We start from the raw sequence: 18,504 nt of genomic DNA on the forward strand, positions 1-18,504 counted from the left end.
TATAATGGTCTCTCCTCCCTCAAAGGATGTTCTTGTAGTTGCTGAACATCAGGGCTTGGTGCCTGACTAACTACCCCTATAGGATCAGTTATATGAGGAAATGAATGTGTGGCCAAATGCTCTATGTACTAGGGAGTGACACCATCATTCACTACATCTAGAAAGTAGTCCCACCTATAAATGGAAAGGCCACTAACATCTTCCACACATCTAATTGGGTCCAATCTAGGAGAACAACCTTTCTTTACCTCCTTGGTGAAGCAGGTGTAACTACAGTACTCCTGTGATATATTGTATTGATAGTTGAATTGTCTCTAGACATGGGTTAGCGAAAATCTCTCTATCTTCAATGAAGAATGACCATTCAGTGGCTAAGATACCAACATGAATCCTAGCTAGGAGAAGACATCATCTGATAGCTCTATGCCTAGCCATGGTCTATAGGTAACATACATAATGTCATCCAAATGAAGTCTCAAATAGTTTTTCTTACCTAGTGTAGGCTGGATCATCTCTCCACAATACCAATAAATATAAATCTACAAGTGTTGTTTTCAATCCTCAAAGATAGGAACGTGATTGTTGTCATTAATTTGTGTTTCTGGCATTGAACATAATGCTTATTACTTTTAGGAGACTGACCATTAGTAAAATTCTTGCAAAGTTTTTCAAAAAAATTGTACTTGTCATTACAATTACTGAATATCATTTATCACCTATACTGCTAACACATACAACTATGGTACATGTAGTTGAGCATTACTATTTTTTCAAGACATAATATAGCTATATGTGAAGTTATAAGCACACTATTTATATCTTATGTAGGATTTATGCCCAGATTGAGATATATACAGTTGTGTCAGCATTGAGATTGAGATTTATAAGAAATTGTGTCAGCATATGAATTTAGGATTTATAAGTAGTTGTGTCAGTTATATCTTATGTAAGATTTATGCCCAGATTGAGATTTATAAGCAATTGTGTCAGCATATGAATTACATAACTTTCATCAATAGATAGATTAAATTGAGCTAGTTGAAATTGTTGATACTGAAGTTGAACCCTAAATTTGCTCATTAATGTACTAGTAGTTAATACTATGGCATACCTTTTCAGATTTGTTGGTGTACTTTCTTTTGGATTTTTTGGTGTACTTTCTTTTGGACATTCCCTTTTCTCCTTTTCATCCAAAATGAACTCATTCCAGTCACTCACTAAAACAAAGGGAGGACGCTCGTACTTCGGGTTTAGGACGAGGCCCTTTCTATATGTGTCCCTCACAACCTTAAGATGTCTGGAAGTTTTTGTAACAATTTCTTACGATCAAAAATATTACTACCAAACTCATGCTCTATATCTTTGATGAGCTCATCTTTTAATTTTTTATCTTGGTAGTTCCACCTTTTAAGAAAAAACACAAAATTGTTAGATATAGCTAGTATAAGAAAAGACCCGAATGAAAGGAAAAATGTTGCACCAATTAATGATATGAAAAAAAATAATGGGATAAAATTAGTTCAATTATGATGTTCCACCTTTTACATATGTTGGGCCCGAATCTTCACAGTGTGAGGTCATAAAGCCTCCTATAAAATGTATCGTTTCCTGCAAAAAATGTCATGGGATAATTAATAGTAAGAACCATTAAAATGAATCATGCGAAGAATACTTTTTATAGTGAATAACAAATACATAAAATGAGATACATTTCATCTTTTTAGTGATCTATTTCAGGGTTGGAGGATCAACTTGACCAAAATTGACCAAAAAAGAAGTTTGGAAAAAAATTTAAAATGCCTAAAACCAGTCAAACTCTACTAGGGTTCTATTGCTGATGTTCTGAAACTAAAAAATGTACTGTGACTATATTAATCAGTATACCTTGAAAAAAAAATATAGTGCATAATACATATAACTTGCCATGACCTTCATTTTTTGTCATTCTTAATTGATGTTGTCACTAATCATACCTAGGATATTATGGAAAACAAATATTGCTAAAATAGACAGTGAAGCTGAAAGTGAGCACTCTAAAAATCTAACAGGAAATAGCAATGATGTGGGAAATCATTGAAAACTGAACATTGAATATGAAAGAAGACTCCCACATTTGGTTCTCTATACAAAAATTGGTTAGTATCTTCTACTAAAAGCATGAAATTGCAATGTACCGAATTGCTAAACTAGAGAATTACTGGTATAGACAAAAGGTCATTGATAATTCAGATGATCCTACCAAACCACTTCCTATCATGTTTACGTCTTGCAAGAAAATCCTTATTACAATATAAAACAATATTATTTAAAGTACCTGGAATCTTAGGACATTTCAAAGGCATTGATTCATCATCATCAATCAACAACGATGTTTGCATAGCTCCTGTGCTAGAAATACGGGTAGCTCTAGGAAATGATGGTGAATTATCACCAATACATGCACTATGATCCGCATTTGGTAGAGTACCAGACGGTGCATCTCCTACCACAAAAAAAACAATACACTATGTGATGCACCCAAGATTAAAGTACATATTATCAACTCATAATTAACACAAAACCAAATATAGCAAAACAAGGATTTACCAGCTAGACATCCCCTTGTTGTCGACATTGTAGTTGACAATCTCGTATGGGCGTCCATCAACCTATTAGGAGTCTCCTGCACTGGATGACTTGAACAATACATTGTTAGCAAGGACATTCTGAAATAATAAAAGTAAGAGTTAAGAAGTTTTGAATGTTTGAAATAAAAAATTCCTTCTAACTTGTCAACTAAAAGATTATTTTACCAGTGGCAGTCGGAGCTCTGCTACTACTGGCCTCACTGCATTGTCCTTGACAAAGTTATGGATCAGTTGCCAAAAATTTCTGTATAACAAGAATTTAGTAGTTAAATTTTCTTACAACTCTTATAAAAAATTGCATCAATAAAGTATTTTTGCCAATATTACATATTTTACTTCACAACATAAAAGATTACAAAATACAAATCTTTATTAAACTTTTCTTATAACTAAATATTCATTGGAGCTTACTTCATAACGATGAGCTTGCGCTCTCAAATCTGATAGCCTCTTCATCATCTCCTTAGATTCCATATTTGCCTCATCCAAAATTTTCATTGTTCTAAATTAATTTTTTTAAATTTTTTCTTCAACATTTTTATGAAATTGGGAGTTTCAGCAATATCCTCATCAGAAGGCGTAGCTAGTGGCTCGACACTTACTGATATTGCTTTACCCTTATCCTGAACATCAAATTGTGAGAGAAATATCAGTAAAACTATCATAAAAACTAAAAAACCATAAATAAAATAACGTAATAATATAACATTTTTCAACTATCTAATTTGTACAATTTCAAAAAGGTTTACCCTTACTAAAGAAGGGGTGGGAGTAGCATCCTGGTGACCTCTATCATCTGTCAGATCCATATCGTGCTGTCACAAAGATTAAACATAAAAAATTCAGCTAACTGAAAGCAATCGACAGCAAAAAAAAAACTTATTAACAAAATGGTAAATAGCACTTACACTGTAAATAAAATAACATAATAATATAACATTTTTCAACTATCTAATTTGTACAATTTCACAAAGGTTTACCCTTGCTGAAGAAGGGGTGGGAGTAGCATCCTAGTGACCTCTATCATCTATCAGATCCATATCGTCCTATCACAAAGATTAAACATAAAAAATTCAGCTAACAGAAAGCAATAGACAGCAAAAAAAATATTATTAACAAAATGGTAAAGAGTACTTACAGCCCTCATGATAGTAACTTTGTTTGTATCTATGCGATTTAAATGGTAATCGATTAGCAGTTCTTCCCCTGCACTTATTGATTTTATTGCACAAACAAAAACTTCATTCCCCTCACACGCCTCAAATATGCAATTGGGTTGCTTACTAGTTGAAGAAGGTCGCATACTATTTATAAAACCTGCAATATTACCTATTGCTTTTGGTCTCCCATCAATGTACATAGCAAATATTTTACTTTGATCATTTTTTTTTCTGTTGTATATAATTAGCTGATACCCCATACCTACGCATACTTTTTTTATACCAAACAATCTGCATCCAATCATTGTAATTGTAACATGGATCGACATACTTGAACAATTCGACAACTTCGTTGTAACCTACCTTTATCCCATCCATGGAAAATAGGCCCAAACCATGTAATGAGGATGGAGCAATGTGATATATCCTCTCATTAACACAAAAATCTGTGTTAATTGGAGGTAGCTCATTGGGTACCCATTCTTTCTCAATGTGTGAGTACCGAAAGGGCACCTTGATGTCGCCTTTGGTCTCATCATCATAAGAACATGAGCCCCATTAGCAAGGAAAAATTGCATGCGTTTATCAAATTTTTTTCTATTCTTTTGACCTGTAGTTGATTTCCCTATTTTAGTCATACTACATGTAGAGCTTTCATCTACCAGTTCCTCATTTCCCTCATTCGATGTAGATAGATCCAACAAGTACCTATTTGGTGGGTCCTGCAATCCATCAAATGGAAAGTGAAAGTGACAAATATAAAATGTAGTAAGTTGAAAGTGATTATACAATTATATTTCTATACAGACCTTCTTTGTCTGTATATACATTATATGATTATATAATATGTCTATTTATAACATACATGCTCAATGATAAACAAGAAGAATATAAGAAAATGATGTCTATTTATTGACTTACACCTGCTGATCCATGTCACTATGCACAATCCACACCAAATGGGTCAAATTTCCTATAGTCAATTGACTTTTTGTAAAAAGGGTGACAATCAGACACAATATAAACATTGGTAATTATAAATAACATATGTTGTAATCATTAGAAATGAACACAATAAATATGTAATCAAATTTCCTGAATATGTTAATCATTTACTTTAAGTTAGCTAAAAATTGCATGATACATGTTTGCTACAAATAACTTAGAAGACAACATGAACAATAGGCAACATCGCAAACATGAACAAATTTCCCTTATATATGGAATGCAAGATCATCAATAGAAGGGGTGACGATGTACCTATAGTCAATTGACTATTTGCAAAAAGGGTCATAATCAGACACAACATAAACATTGGTAACTATAAATAAAATATGTTGTAATCATTAGAAATGAACACAATAAATATGTAATCAAATTTCCTACATATGTTAATCGTTTATCTTAAGTTAGCTAAAAATTACATGATACATGTATGCTACAAATAACTTAGAAGATAACATGAACAATATGCAACATCGTAAACATGAAAAAATTTACGTTAATATATGGAATGCAAGATCATCAATAGAAGGGGTGACGGCGTTTGTAGTCATTGATTATCTTCTTCTTCTTTTTCTTCATCATCATCATCATCGCCATCATCGCCATCATCATCGCCATCATCACCATCATCATCGCCATCATCACCATCACCATCATCATCATCATCACCATCATCATCATCATCATCACCATCGCCATCATCATCATCAGCATCATCTTGATCTTCATCATCTGCTTCTTCATCATCTTCAATATCTTCTTCTTACATAACATTATACTTTATCAACCTTCCTCTTGGATCATGTATAACAACAAACGACCAACCCTATTTATTTGGAACCTCTAAGTAAAACACTTGCTCACATTGGCTTGGAAGAACATAGGGCTCATCTCCAACTAGCTCAAACGATCTTGTATTGATCATTGTAAATCCATTATCATGTTGAATAACCGTTCTATCTAGATCATTTTGATTTAGTCGTAACTAGTACCATTTGACGACGAATAGAACTACTTTGAAGGTGTTAAATTCACACTCAATTATATCATCCAAGATGCCCATGCATAGTATTGATTTTGAGATTGTTGAGGATGAATGCCGTTTCTAGATGATATATTGGTGACCTTAAAAGCTGCAGTTATCCCATAATCACAAGTTTTCTTTGTGTCATCCAACCTTTTTATGCAGAATTTGTGGCCATGATAGTACATAGCTTTGTGGTGCTTGACTTGCACTTTTTGAAGTGTGTGTAAAGAATTTGCATCATGAGTTGATACGAAACATACGTCGAGTTATGATCATTAATAAGTTTCTACGTACCTCTCCACCTCTTAAACCCTTTACTAGATCAACTACCATCGGCATAACATTGGAATCTCCATTATGATGAGCTTCTATAACCAATGAAGCAACACCTTCCCATGTTAATGAGCAACCATTTTGTTGACATCGTTTAATCCATTCCATCATCCAATCAGGATTGTTCGCAATATACAAATGTATTGCATCCCACTCTTGACCACCTGTTTCAAAAAAATACACCAATTAAAAATAACTTATATTGAAGATTTATATGAATTAATTAACTACAATAACATCTTAGATTTACCTCTCACTTTCCTCGATCTACCTTTGCCCATCAAGTACTCCCCTTCAAATTTTTTAATTGAGTTGGGATCCCAAATATGATCTACATGGATGTTTGCTGCAAACTTAGGAAGATATTCAATAATGTACACCATGGTCTGGTATACCATATATCCCTCCACCATAGAACCCTCGGGATGTGCTCTCTTTAGAACTAAGCCTTTCAAAAATTTCAAGTGCCTCTCAACCATCCACATTGAACTGGTTGGTACAGGTCCACACAATTCAATCTCCTCAACTTGATGTATGAGGTAGTGTTCTTGTGCATTGAAAAAACTTGGAGGTAGACACTTTTGCATTTCACACATTAGAAGAGGAATTTTTCTCTTCCAATATTTTATATCTTCTTTATTGATTTCTTTAGATGACAACCACCTCATGTATTTTCTAAGATCATATATAACCTATTTGACATTGTTGGTAAAGTGGTGTGGGAGAGATAGAGGTAGAACGTACTGCAATATTTGTAAAATGATCTTGTCAATATTTTATAAAAGAATGCAATTGAAACTACATACAGTATATAAATATATAGTGAATACAAAATAACATGAATTACCTTAATAAATGTATGTCAATCGTGTGTTTTCAACCCTGGCCCAAATTCACTTTTATTTGATATGACATTGTTTATGTTCGCAACAAATCCTGTGGGAAATCGTATTTTTTTTATGACTTCTTTTATAGCATTGCTCTGCTGCTCTGACAATAACCAACTAGGGGCACTTGTATCAATCTGTTCTCCATTGTTATTTGGTCAAATACCATTTTTCATTGCATGGTTGGATTCTTCAATGTCACTACAAGTTTTGACAATTTGATCTTTGTCACACCTTACATCCAAGATTTTCCATAATGTCTCTACTACATTCTTTCCAATATGCATAGGATCAAACAAATGCACAATTGGGAGTTTCTCATAGTACAGCAACCTAGTAAATTGCGTAGGATAAATTTTTAGTCCTTTTGGAAGTTGGACATTGATGTCTTGACGACCTTCACAACCATCAATCACATCATCAGTAAACAAAACACAATATCGAAATATAAATTTGAAACAAAAAGCATCAAATGGAATGACATTACCTCGACGATTTATTTTACTGTATGCCAACTTTCATAGGTGAGGTGTCATTCTCTGTGGCTTTGACGTAGTCTCATCTAGACCATTGAAAAGATGTTTTTTGATAATTTGGTACTTATGATTTCTATGCAGAAAGTGTCTATTCTCATCAAACACCTACTTTCTTAAACTTTTTGAATGACGAGATTTCATCTTTGGACCACAAACTGAACATACAAATTTACCCTTTGTCTGAAGACCTACAAGATCGTGTATAATTGGATTAAATGTGTTAACTTTGACATACCAAAAAAGAGGTGTCAAGAAGAGAACATACCACAAAAATGTGTTAGCCCAGGGGCATCGTATATTATCCATACAAGCATTGCATGAAATTGAAATTGTCTTTGTCCTATTGATCTACAAATATCATACATAGTAACCCCATTCCATAACACCACCAACTCATCAATAAGAGGTTCAATATATATGTTGATATCTTTGACTTAGTACTTACCTAGTTGAATGAGCAAAAACATTACATAATTATTTTGACCATTTGATGGATTAGTAATAATAAATTAATTTAGATGACCACTAAATCAAAAAATACCTGGAACAATCAGTGTCAAAATTATGTGCTCTCTCTTTATGGACAACCAAGGAGGTATGTTATTGTTGATAACAAAAATAAGCCACACTGAGTAAGTAGATCTCATCTCTCCATAAGGATTGACACCGTCTGCTGCCAATGAAAGCTTGAGATTACAAGTTTCTTCTTTAAAGTGTGGCCATTTTTTTTCTATTTCCTTAAATTTTGAACCATCTGCAGGCATTCGCATAATGTCATTTTGACTTCTATTGTGTGCATGGTAATCCATAAATTGTGCCAAGCTATTGTACTTGAATAATCGTTGTAGACGTGGAATAATGGGAATATGCCGAAGAACCTTGCGAGGCACCTTTTTCGTTAATCAATCTGATTGATATCTACTAATATGACAAGTAGGGCATTGTGTTGCAAATTCATGTTGTTTATGATATATAATATGATCGTTTGGACATGCATCTATTGTTTGATACTCCATTCCAATATCTTTCATGATGGCAGATAATTCTCGATACGAGCAAGGTAGAATGTTTGATGGTGGTAACAAACACTCACCTATCAACCTACGACCAAAAATATAATTTCTTAATTTAAAGAATATTAATCACTACACGATCCCAATGTTAATTGTAAGGGAATTATGAGTAAAATAATGAAAGAAGATGCAATACCTTAACATACGTGTCATTGCTACATTGGATAAACCATTCATAACCTTCAAGTTCACCAATAGCAATACAACGGAAAGAAGAGTTGTTTTGGAGCCTTCATATAGGGACTGGTGTGCCTTCTCAAGTAAAGGTACATCAAACTCTGCATCATCATCATCATCATTATCATCTTGATCATCATGATCTTCATGATCCTGATCTTCTTCCATGGTATCATTACCTTCTACTTCAATATTCACACCTCCACGTTCCCTCGTTTGGAAATCTGCATTCTCTGAATTGCCATGGTCCATAACATGAAACTCAGGGATGTTGACCTATATGAAAATGATGACCTTATATTAACCATGACCACGATGTCATCATCAAATCATGTCTTATGTAATTTATAAACTATTAAAATGCATACTAATGGGTGATACTCGTTTCCCCCTTCAATGTGACCATGTTGCCTACAATGTTGCTCAGCTGTTGTGATTAGATATCTTCGAGTCTTTAAGACCTTACACATTTTGCAAGGACAATAAAATTTTCCATCACCTTTTATTTTTAAGTTAGACCACAGTCTAGCAATTCTCTCCATATTTTTTTGTGCGTTGATATTGTCAGACATGGTCTTTCTTGAATGGAATGACTCGTTGGTGGAAGAAGGATGATTTGTTTGCAACCTACAGATGGAGTAGTAAGAGGAAGACACATATAAAAAGGAGTTAGGTCTCTGAACCAAGTAGGAGTTAGGACATGCTGGAGTGGGGTCAGCCCAAGATATTTTGGAATCTTGAAGAACCTGGTAAAGGGTATCTGGAAAGGTGAAAATAAACAAGTATTTTTACAGCTACAAAGGAGGAATCGAGAGCATTATAAATAATGAAGAAGAAACTTAAATCCATACAACTTCACCTCTATTTACAATTTGACCTTTCTCCAAGTGAAATATGACAATATACAAAATTTCCAATCACATTTTCACTTTAAAAAGAACACCAAATATACCTTTGCTACAATATCTTCTTCAAATTCTTCGCTATCAGATTCTTCAGAATTGCAAGCTCCTGTGCAAAAAAAAGATGAGATGTAATAAGTAATTTTTGATGGAAAATATTTTAAAAAATCAACTATCAAAAAAACAATTTATGAAATTCAGTTGCTTTATTATGTACTGAAGACTTGGCAAGATGTTCCCAAGTCTATCTATAGAATGCCTATCTGCATGGTTGTTTGCAAATAGTCTAGTATGGTGCCGCTTTTGAACAACAACAAATATCACTGGGGTTTAATTTGGCTCAAGAGATGCACAAGCCTGTTGACACCACAGAACTTTTAGTTCATCATATAGCATTCAGCTATCTTCTTTAACAAAATCCAAAGAGAATACAAACAAACTAATGAGTCGTGTCTATCTCAATTGAATAGCAAGTACTATAGTGAGTATTAGGAAACTGACCTTGCAAATAGCATCCAGTTCATAAAGTATTAGGAAAGTGACCTTGCTAATTCGTTTAACATAGATTGGTGAATAGAAAATTCATAATAAAAATCTAATTTTTTTCCACACTTGTTCAAACCATATAATGAAACGACAAAAAATGAATTGTATACAAAGACCATATTGTAGGCTATCCAAGTTGAAAGTGAATAGATGACCTTTATGGGGTGTTGTACCAAGTGGAGCAAGTATGTGAGAGCTTGAAGATGAAGGGATCCTATTTTGGGGCCAATATTTGGTGGTTTTGAGGTGCCTAGGGAGAACCTTTGATGCTAAGTCTTAGTTATGTAGACTTTGGCGAATCTGGTGAGCTTTCTACAAGTTTGTACCTGTTGTATCAGTAGCCACTATGCCCTATTCCAGACCTTTAGTATTCTGATTGACATCAATTATAAGTGTGCATCTAGATGTTAGCTACAATTGATTGGGGTGGCTTTTAGTGTGTATCAGTCTAATTTGGCATGTGTGATGGCAGTATCAACGTGTTATTAGCATCTTACATTATTTATAAGAGGTGTAGCTTAGTGGGTAAATGTTCGATCATTGTGGGAATGGTATTCTATTATTTTTGTTAAGTTAATTTGTGTTGTTGCAGCAGTCTGATTTTATAATCTGAATGTTGTATCAGTTTGTTTCAATAATGTTCTCGTTGTTTTGCTATATTGTAATGCATCTCACTATAATGTCCCCTTTTTGACATGACATTCAATAATAAAAATAAAAAGTAAAAATATAAAAAATTAAAATAACATGTAATATAATTATAATTTAATTAAGTTTAGTGAATGATCAAAATGAATGCAATAAAGAGTTATGAGTATTGAAGGATTAAGATATAAAGGAGAGACCATTCTATGAGAAGAGAACATGAAGGAAGCAAACAATCGTTTGGAAATAAATTATTATTCCATGAGGCAGCAATGAAGGGTGGCGACTCAATTCCTTTTGAAGAGTGGCAATTCTTTTATAAATAAAATGTAAAGGGAAGATCAATAGAAATTCACCATCAAATGTCATTTCATTCAACTAGATACAAAATCAGAAATCCATTCAAGAATCAATTTATGAAATCATTACACACCAATATATCAAATCAGCATTCATTCAATCATCACTATCAACATTTGTTAAATCATCAATCCTGAATCCATCAAAGTAAACCATTCAATTGTCCACCTATCATCAATTGGGAATCAAATATCAAAATAACCAAACAATCAGACCAGCAAGCAAACAATTAGTCACTTATACAGGAAAATATCAACTATTCGAGTATCAACCATTCTAGCATCCAATCATTTAAATATTTATAATTAAGACATCAATTGGTTAAGAATCCACCCATCAATCCTTCAAGAAATGATAATAAAGAGAAATCAGACAATTGACAATGATTTATCAAATACATCAAGATATCGGTTTTGAATTCTAGTTAGTACTTGCAAACTGGACAGGTTCTAGGCCCATAGGGTAGGCTAAGGATTTGAGGCAATATTTATGATACATATTCCACAAAAAATTAGCATAATTGGCATAAATACTAGGTCATTACTGCAGAGCGTAAAAACTGGTTGATTAGGACATTTAGCAATTCCCGATTTGGGTACTCCATTTCAATTTGTTTAAATTGTTTTGTCCAATGTAGGTTGATGCTTTTTGGTTTCAATGTTGAAACCCAAAGTGTCATATTTGGTAGGCATGTTTGTTCTTATAGCCTTAAATTCATTGACTGTGATTTTAAGAAAAATCTACGGTGAGACTTATTTTTCAGATGCATGATGAGAAACGATTTCCACATTGAAAAGTTTTATGAGAATTCCTAGGTTTAACAGCTATGTCTTTTCTAGGGCTTATAGCATCTCTTCTTTTGAGCTTATGCAAGTGACAAAGTATGAGAAGGGTAGACTTTAGCAATGGCTATTGCTTTTGTTATTATTCCATTGTTTATTATTTTTCTTATCTCATATCTATGTTTATTTTACATTTTTTCATTTCGACGTAAATTGTGGCCTAAGGGGCCACACCTTTTTATATTAATTTAAGAAAAAAAATCACACATAAGGGTGCATCTATAGCTAACTACTTAACATCTAGAATCATATTAACAAAAAGGTTCATATTCATTCTCGAACATATTAAATTGTACATCAGCATAGCCACCAGGGCTAGCCTCCAAAAGCAATCTAGAAAATTTCCACTATTTAGAAGGGTGACAAGAATCATAGTCCATCTTGCAAAAATCATTTTCCAGACCGATACACAGGCTTTCTCAAGAGTATAGAGAATAGCCCAAGCTTCCATCTAATTTTTAGAATGAGTACTTAAGGAAGTAGAAAAGAAAAACTTAAACAGGGCTTAAAGTTCCACTACTAGTACCACCCATTCCTGTTGGACGTGGATTACTCCTTGAAAACCCATCTATATTGATTTTGAGGAAATCATTTGGGAGGGGAGACACTAACCTAAATGGTTCACTTTCTTGACTTACTGAACTTTGGGATCAAACCTATTTTGTGAAGAAAGAAAAAAGCATTGATCCAAGTGATTAGCAATGTGGAGATCCAAATGAACAGTTGACTGAGATAGCTCTTGTTTCGACAGACCACCCTCTCATGAAATCTCATTCATATTATAATCTTGCACGATCTTATCATAGCAAAGGTGATTATGAAATTGTTGGCTGCTACTACATGGCATCAGTCAAGGAAAGCTAGAAGCCACAAGATTTTGTGTTGCCATAGTTTGGGTTGGGACAGGTTAAATGAAATTGGGAGATCTTAATAGTTCTCTCTCAAATTTTGAAAAGGTTCTGGAGGTTCACCCTGAGAACTGTGAGAGCTTGAAAGCTGTAGGCCATATATATGCTCAACAAGGGTAGCAAGAGAAGGCTTTGGAAATTCTAAGAAAGGCAACTCACATAGATCCACGTGATGCTCATTCCTTTATTAAGATGGGTGAGTTATTGATATCATCAGACCCCAGTGCAGCCTTAGATTCTCTTAACACAACAAAGTCTCTTCTGAAGAAGAGTAGAGAAGATGTACCCATTGAATTTTTAAATAACATTGGGGTTCTTCATTTTGAGCATTATGAACTAGAGTTGGCTTAGCAAACTTTCATGGAGGCATTAGGAAATGGCGTTTGGGTTGAATTAATCAATAAAAGCCCCAGTATCAATTCTGAAGTTTTTCCTGTGTGTTTAAAGGACATGGAATTCTTCCATCGACTAGAAGAAGAAGGTGTTTCACTTGAGTTGTCATGGGATAAAGTGACAACACTATTTAAATTGAGTTGCTTTTTAAATACTAATTAAATATAATTTAAAATATGAATTTATCCATGAGAAATCCAATGAATAGGTGCTCCTGCATCATAGATGGAGATGTTGATGCAAGCTATGATGTTACTGACTTCCCTCTTAGCGCCCTAGTCCACCAACTCATACATGAAACCATGGGACAAACAAGAAAAAATGTTGGATTTAAAAGCTTTTTTGATCGGTTATTAGGAGTATGAACGAGGTCTGCATGTCAAATTCGAATGAAGCCCTAAGATTCATTCAAAGCCCCCACACCAATATCGGCATGGAGGCTTTGAGTGAAGCCCCTTGAGACCTTCATTCAAAGATTTGGCTTCATTTGAAGTCCCTAAAATTTAGCTTCCCCACTTTCCATCTGATTTCTTCATTATGGAAAGTGGGAACCATTATTGTGGCCCTACCCAGGAACAAAATTTTATCACCTAATTTTCCTTTTGTTGACTTCATGATCTTTCTATGAAGTAAATAAAATAATAACTAACATTTTCTATTTTTCAAACTTCTATGTTGACTAAAAAACATCTGCTAAAATAACTTTATTTGACAAATTCCATTAAAAAATTATAACCTTTTTCAACCTAGACTTATATTAGACATTTTATAAGTTACACTAGATTAACATGTTTAAAAGTAACTACACATATCTAAATGTGTGCACTACATAAGTGTACGATAAAAATATATATGTATATTTCAATCTATCTTGACATAGGTTCATAATCACTCATATGAAAAGGAATGTATTCAAATATTTCAAGCTCATCTTTGTCATTTGGCTCCCCAAAAATGTGCATACAAGTAACAAAATATCATAGAAAGTCAAGTATTCAAACTATTTGCTAAATGTTACAAGAGAACGATAGATCGTTCATTGTTGAATATATAAAATATTTCATATACCACAGAATAACTATTTTATAAATGAAAACTTTCATACATGGGATGAAGCATTTTGGTTGTTTGAAAGTCTATTGGACATTGTGAGCTTGCATAAAAAAATATCACAATAGTCCTTGAATGCTTGAATGTTCTTTTTTCACCTATAAGTAGTGGTGAATATAGAAATAATGAGACATTTTATTTAATCTACTATATGGATTTGAAACAAAAAAAATTATTATAGCAACTCAATGCAAAGGAAAATCAATATATTTAATTTAAAATAGTCTAAATGTGTTCATACAAAAACTATAAATGATTATCCTTATTTAATTGATTTTTATATATTTCTAGTTTTTCAGCTAATGACCAGCCAAATGAAGCCCATAAAGACAACAAGACATAATTTATACCCAAATTAGCATTTTAGAATATTATGAGTGAACCACTTTTCTTTCTTTGTACCCTATTTTATCTTGGAAATAGGATACCAAATCATGTTGTTATCCTTGATTTATAATCTTATCCTAGTTGATATTTTCTAACAAAAAATTCAATAATCTATTTAGATAACTTGTCTTTTATAGTGTTAACCATTCTCCAAAAATACTTTTTTTTTTCCTAAAAATATCTTCGAACTCAATGGAAAGCTCATGATTCAACTACCTCTTGTCTCCTATTGAGGTATTTTGGGGATGATATAATAAATAATTCATTCCATCCTACATTGGTAATACTTCTTATTTGGTGAATACATCATTTCATCAAAAAGACTCTTTGTGTGGTGAACATTTAGTATTTTACCTATACAGTAGATAGATCAGAAGCAACAACATATTTAAATAAAGTAAATATCTCTAGAAACATATATGTATATATGTAATAATGTAAATCAAATCAATCTAGAATATTTTCAAGATATAAGTTAAATTATCATGGATCATTTAGAAGTCATATGTCACAAAAATCTCCAAGTGGGTTACAATTTCTTATTTTTGAAAAATAAATCAAATATTGAATAAATTTGAACCTAAGATTTATTTAAAATAATTTTAAGATATATATTCAATAAAAAAATAAAAGATAATAGAACTATATCATTGAACATAAGAGGAACAAAATTTCATCACTTGATTTTCCTTTTGTTGACTTCAAAATCTTTCTGTGAAACAAATTTTTAAAAAATAACATTTTCTATGTTTCAAACTTCTATATTGACTACAAAACATCTTCTCAAATAACTTTATTTGGTGAATTCAATATAAAAGATTAGAAGCATTTTCAACATAAACTTATACTAGATTTTCAACAATTTTCAAACTTCTATTTTGACTACAAAAGATCTCTTGGAATATAGATCATCCATTGTTGAATATGTAAAATATTTCATATGCCATACTATTTAATCTTGCCAGGCTATTTGAACAGCTACATGACACTGAAAAAGCAAATCTTTTGTACAGACTAATATTGTTCAAGTTTTTTGGTTATGTGGATGCATATCTATGAATTGCAGCCATGGCCCAGGCTCGAAATGAGATCCAACTAAGCCTAGAATTGATTGGGGAGGCACTTAAGGTGGATAAAACCTCAGTCAATGTGATTACCATGCTTGGCAACCTGGAACTAAAAACATATGACTGGCTTAAAGCAAAAGAAACAATTAAAACTACACAAAATGTATTAGATGGTAAGGATGCTTATGCTGACATTTCTCTTGGAAACTGGAATTATTTTGCAGCTTCATGCAATGAGAAGAAGGATCCAAATGCGGAGGGACTACATCTTGATAAGGCTAGGGAACTGTATTGTAAAGTGTTGGCTCAGAGACCTGGAAATGTCTATGTTGCAAATGGGGCAGGCATTGTGCTAGCCGAAAGGGGTCATTTTGATATTGCAAAGGAAATTTTCACACAGGTTCAAGAAGTTGTAGCAGGAATCATCTTTGTTCAGATGCCTGATGTAAATCTAGCACATGTTTACTTTGCACAAGGACAGTTTGGGCTTGCAGTGAAAATGTATCAAAATTGTTTGAGGAAATTCTATTTTGGCACTAACACCCAAATTTTATTATATTTAGCTCGATCACATTATGAAGCAGAACAGTGGCAAGATTGTAAAAGAACATTATTAAGAGTAGTACATTTGGCACCCTCAAATTACATGTTACACTTTGATGTTGGTGTTGCCATGCAGAAGTTTTCAACTTCAACACTTCAAAAGCAAAAACATACTGCTGATGAGGTTCGTCAAGTAGTTTCTAAATTAAAGAATGCGCTCTATGTGTTTAGCCAACTGTCAGTAGTGCCAAGCCCTCATACACATGGAAGGTTTCAAGGATTAATACAGGCCACCCACGTTGCAGCCCTATATGATTGCTTTCACAACCTGCCATCTCTGTGCATTTTTTCTATATGTATGCTAATTTGATTTAAGGAACTGTCAGGCTATGTAATTGTATGATTTGATCATGAGAATAACTTTGTGAAATAATGAAATATGATACAAGAAACAAGGAATATGCACTATGTTTCAATGAATTTTTAAAAATGTCAAGGTTGATTTTGCAAGATGAGCATCATAGAACTTTACAAAATTATGAAGACAAGGCAGATTCTGTGTTGCTGAACAAGAAAGCATATTTCTAACTGAAGTGTTGACATAAAAAGTTTAGTAACTATCCTAGAAAGTAATCTTGACAAAAGAGAGCATATTCTTAAAGTAGTGGCTTGGTAGAAATCCATTAAAAGTGTCCATTAAAAAACACAATACAGCCTGAATATGTCAGTATATGGTAGAGAGTTTTACATGGCATTCCTGGGATAAATGGAATAGTAGTCAAGCCCTATTCAAGAATGAAAAAGCTTGTTATTTTCCAAGGAGAGGACTTCTATCAAGACGAATCATTAAATGTGGAGTGCACTTTGTAACAGACACAAAAGATTGCTCACTTTTTCCTTGTAGAGTAACAAGTAGTTGGTGTTGTTGTTTCTATTAGTGTGAATTATGCAAAGTAGCCAATTGTGTTTGATAAGAAACTCAGTGTCAATTCAGACGACATCCATTTCAAAGGAAGAAGACCTGATAAATATAAGGCTCTTCAAGCCCTAAGGAGATCAAAAGCATTCAAAATTCTAGAACCCTACACAGTTGAGAGAAGACAAAGTGTGCAGAGTTCCCCCTAATAGTTGAGATCATGAACATAATCCAAATAGGCAGTTCGTGGAAAGTCGCATAGTATGAGTGAAGAATCTAATGAGATGATACACTGCATATCATTAAAAGTGGAAAAAAAAACCCCAAAAAAAACTTTAAAATACCATGTGATTGGAGCATGAAGGAGGTGGCAAGAACAAGAGCTAAAACAAAAGGGAAAGCACAAATGGAAGTCTACAATCATAGCAAAAGTCACAACAAAGTTTTATTACAATGTTCTACAATCAAACACACCCGTCAATGATCTGTAGCAGATGTGCCCTTGTGCCCTTTTCGATGGAGACCAGACTTTTTTGCTTCCCTCGCGCCAATGTTGATGGAGACCAAACTTTTTTGCTTCCCTCGTGCCAATGTTGATGGAGACCAGACTCGCAACTTCCCTCGCGCCAATGTTGATGGAGATCGGACTCACAGCTTCGCCAAATGAAATGTGAATTACATTTTTGCCCCTTTTTTTTATTGTATGCTACCGTGTGTGTCGCAATTCTGACGTAATTAATTTTTCGCAATTGCGACCAATACGGACATGTTATTAAAAAAAAAAAATTTCTTTATAACGCGACCAACCAACCCATTTAAAAAACTTGGTCGCAATTTTTGGTCGCGATTTAGGGTGAAATACACTAGTGTTCCCTCAGAATCTCTCTGAAGAATCTAATGTCCGAAGAAGAATACAAAGTTGCTCACTTTCAAGAGTTGTAACTCCTTGATGAGAGATGCCTTAATGCCCTAAACCACCTCCACATGTATCAAAATCACCTTCAGCTTCAGTATCATAAGAAAGTCAAGCCACGAGAGTTTAAAGTGGGTGACTTAGTTT

At 33.4% G+C, this 18,504-nt stretch overlaps 1 pseudogene; it reads left to right on the forward strand.

Moving 5' to 3' along the window:
• The first annotated feature begins 4 nt into the window (after positions 1 to 4).
• On the forward strand, positions 5 to 18,111 carry LOC149549913 (protein CTR9 homolog; annotated as a pseudogene).
• Positions 18,112 to 18,504: the final 393 nt, after the last annotated feature.

This window comes from Cupressus sempervirens, chromosome 7 (assembly GCF_028749045.1).
Source record: "Cupressus sempervirens isolate cs-2001-9-10 chromosome 7, ASM2874904v1, whole genome shotgun sequence".
NCBI lineage: Eukaryota > Viridiplantae > Streptophyta > Pinopsida > Cupressales > Cupressaceae > Cupressus > Cupressus sempervirens.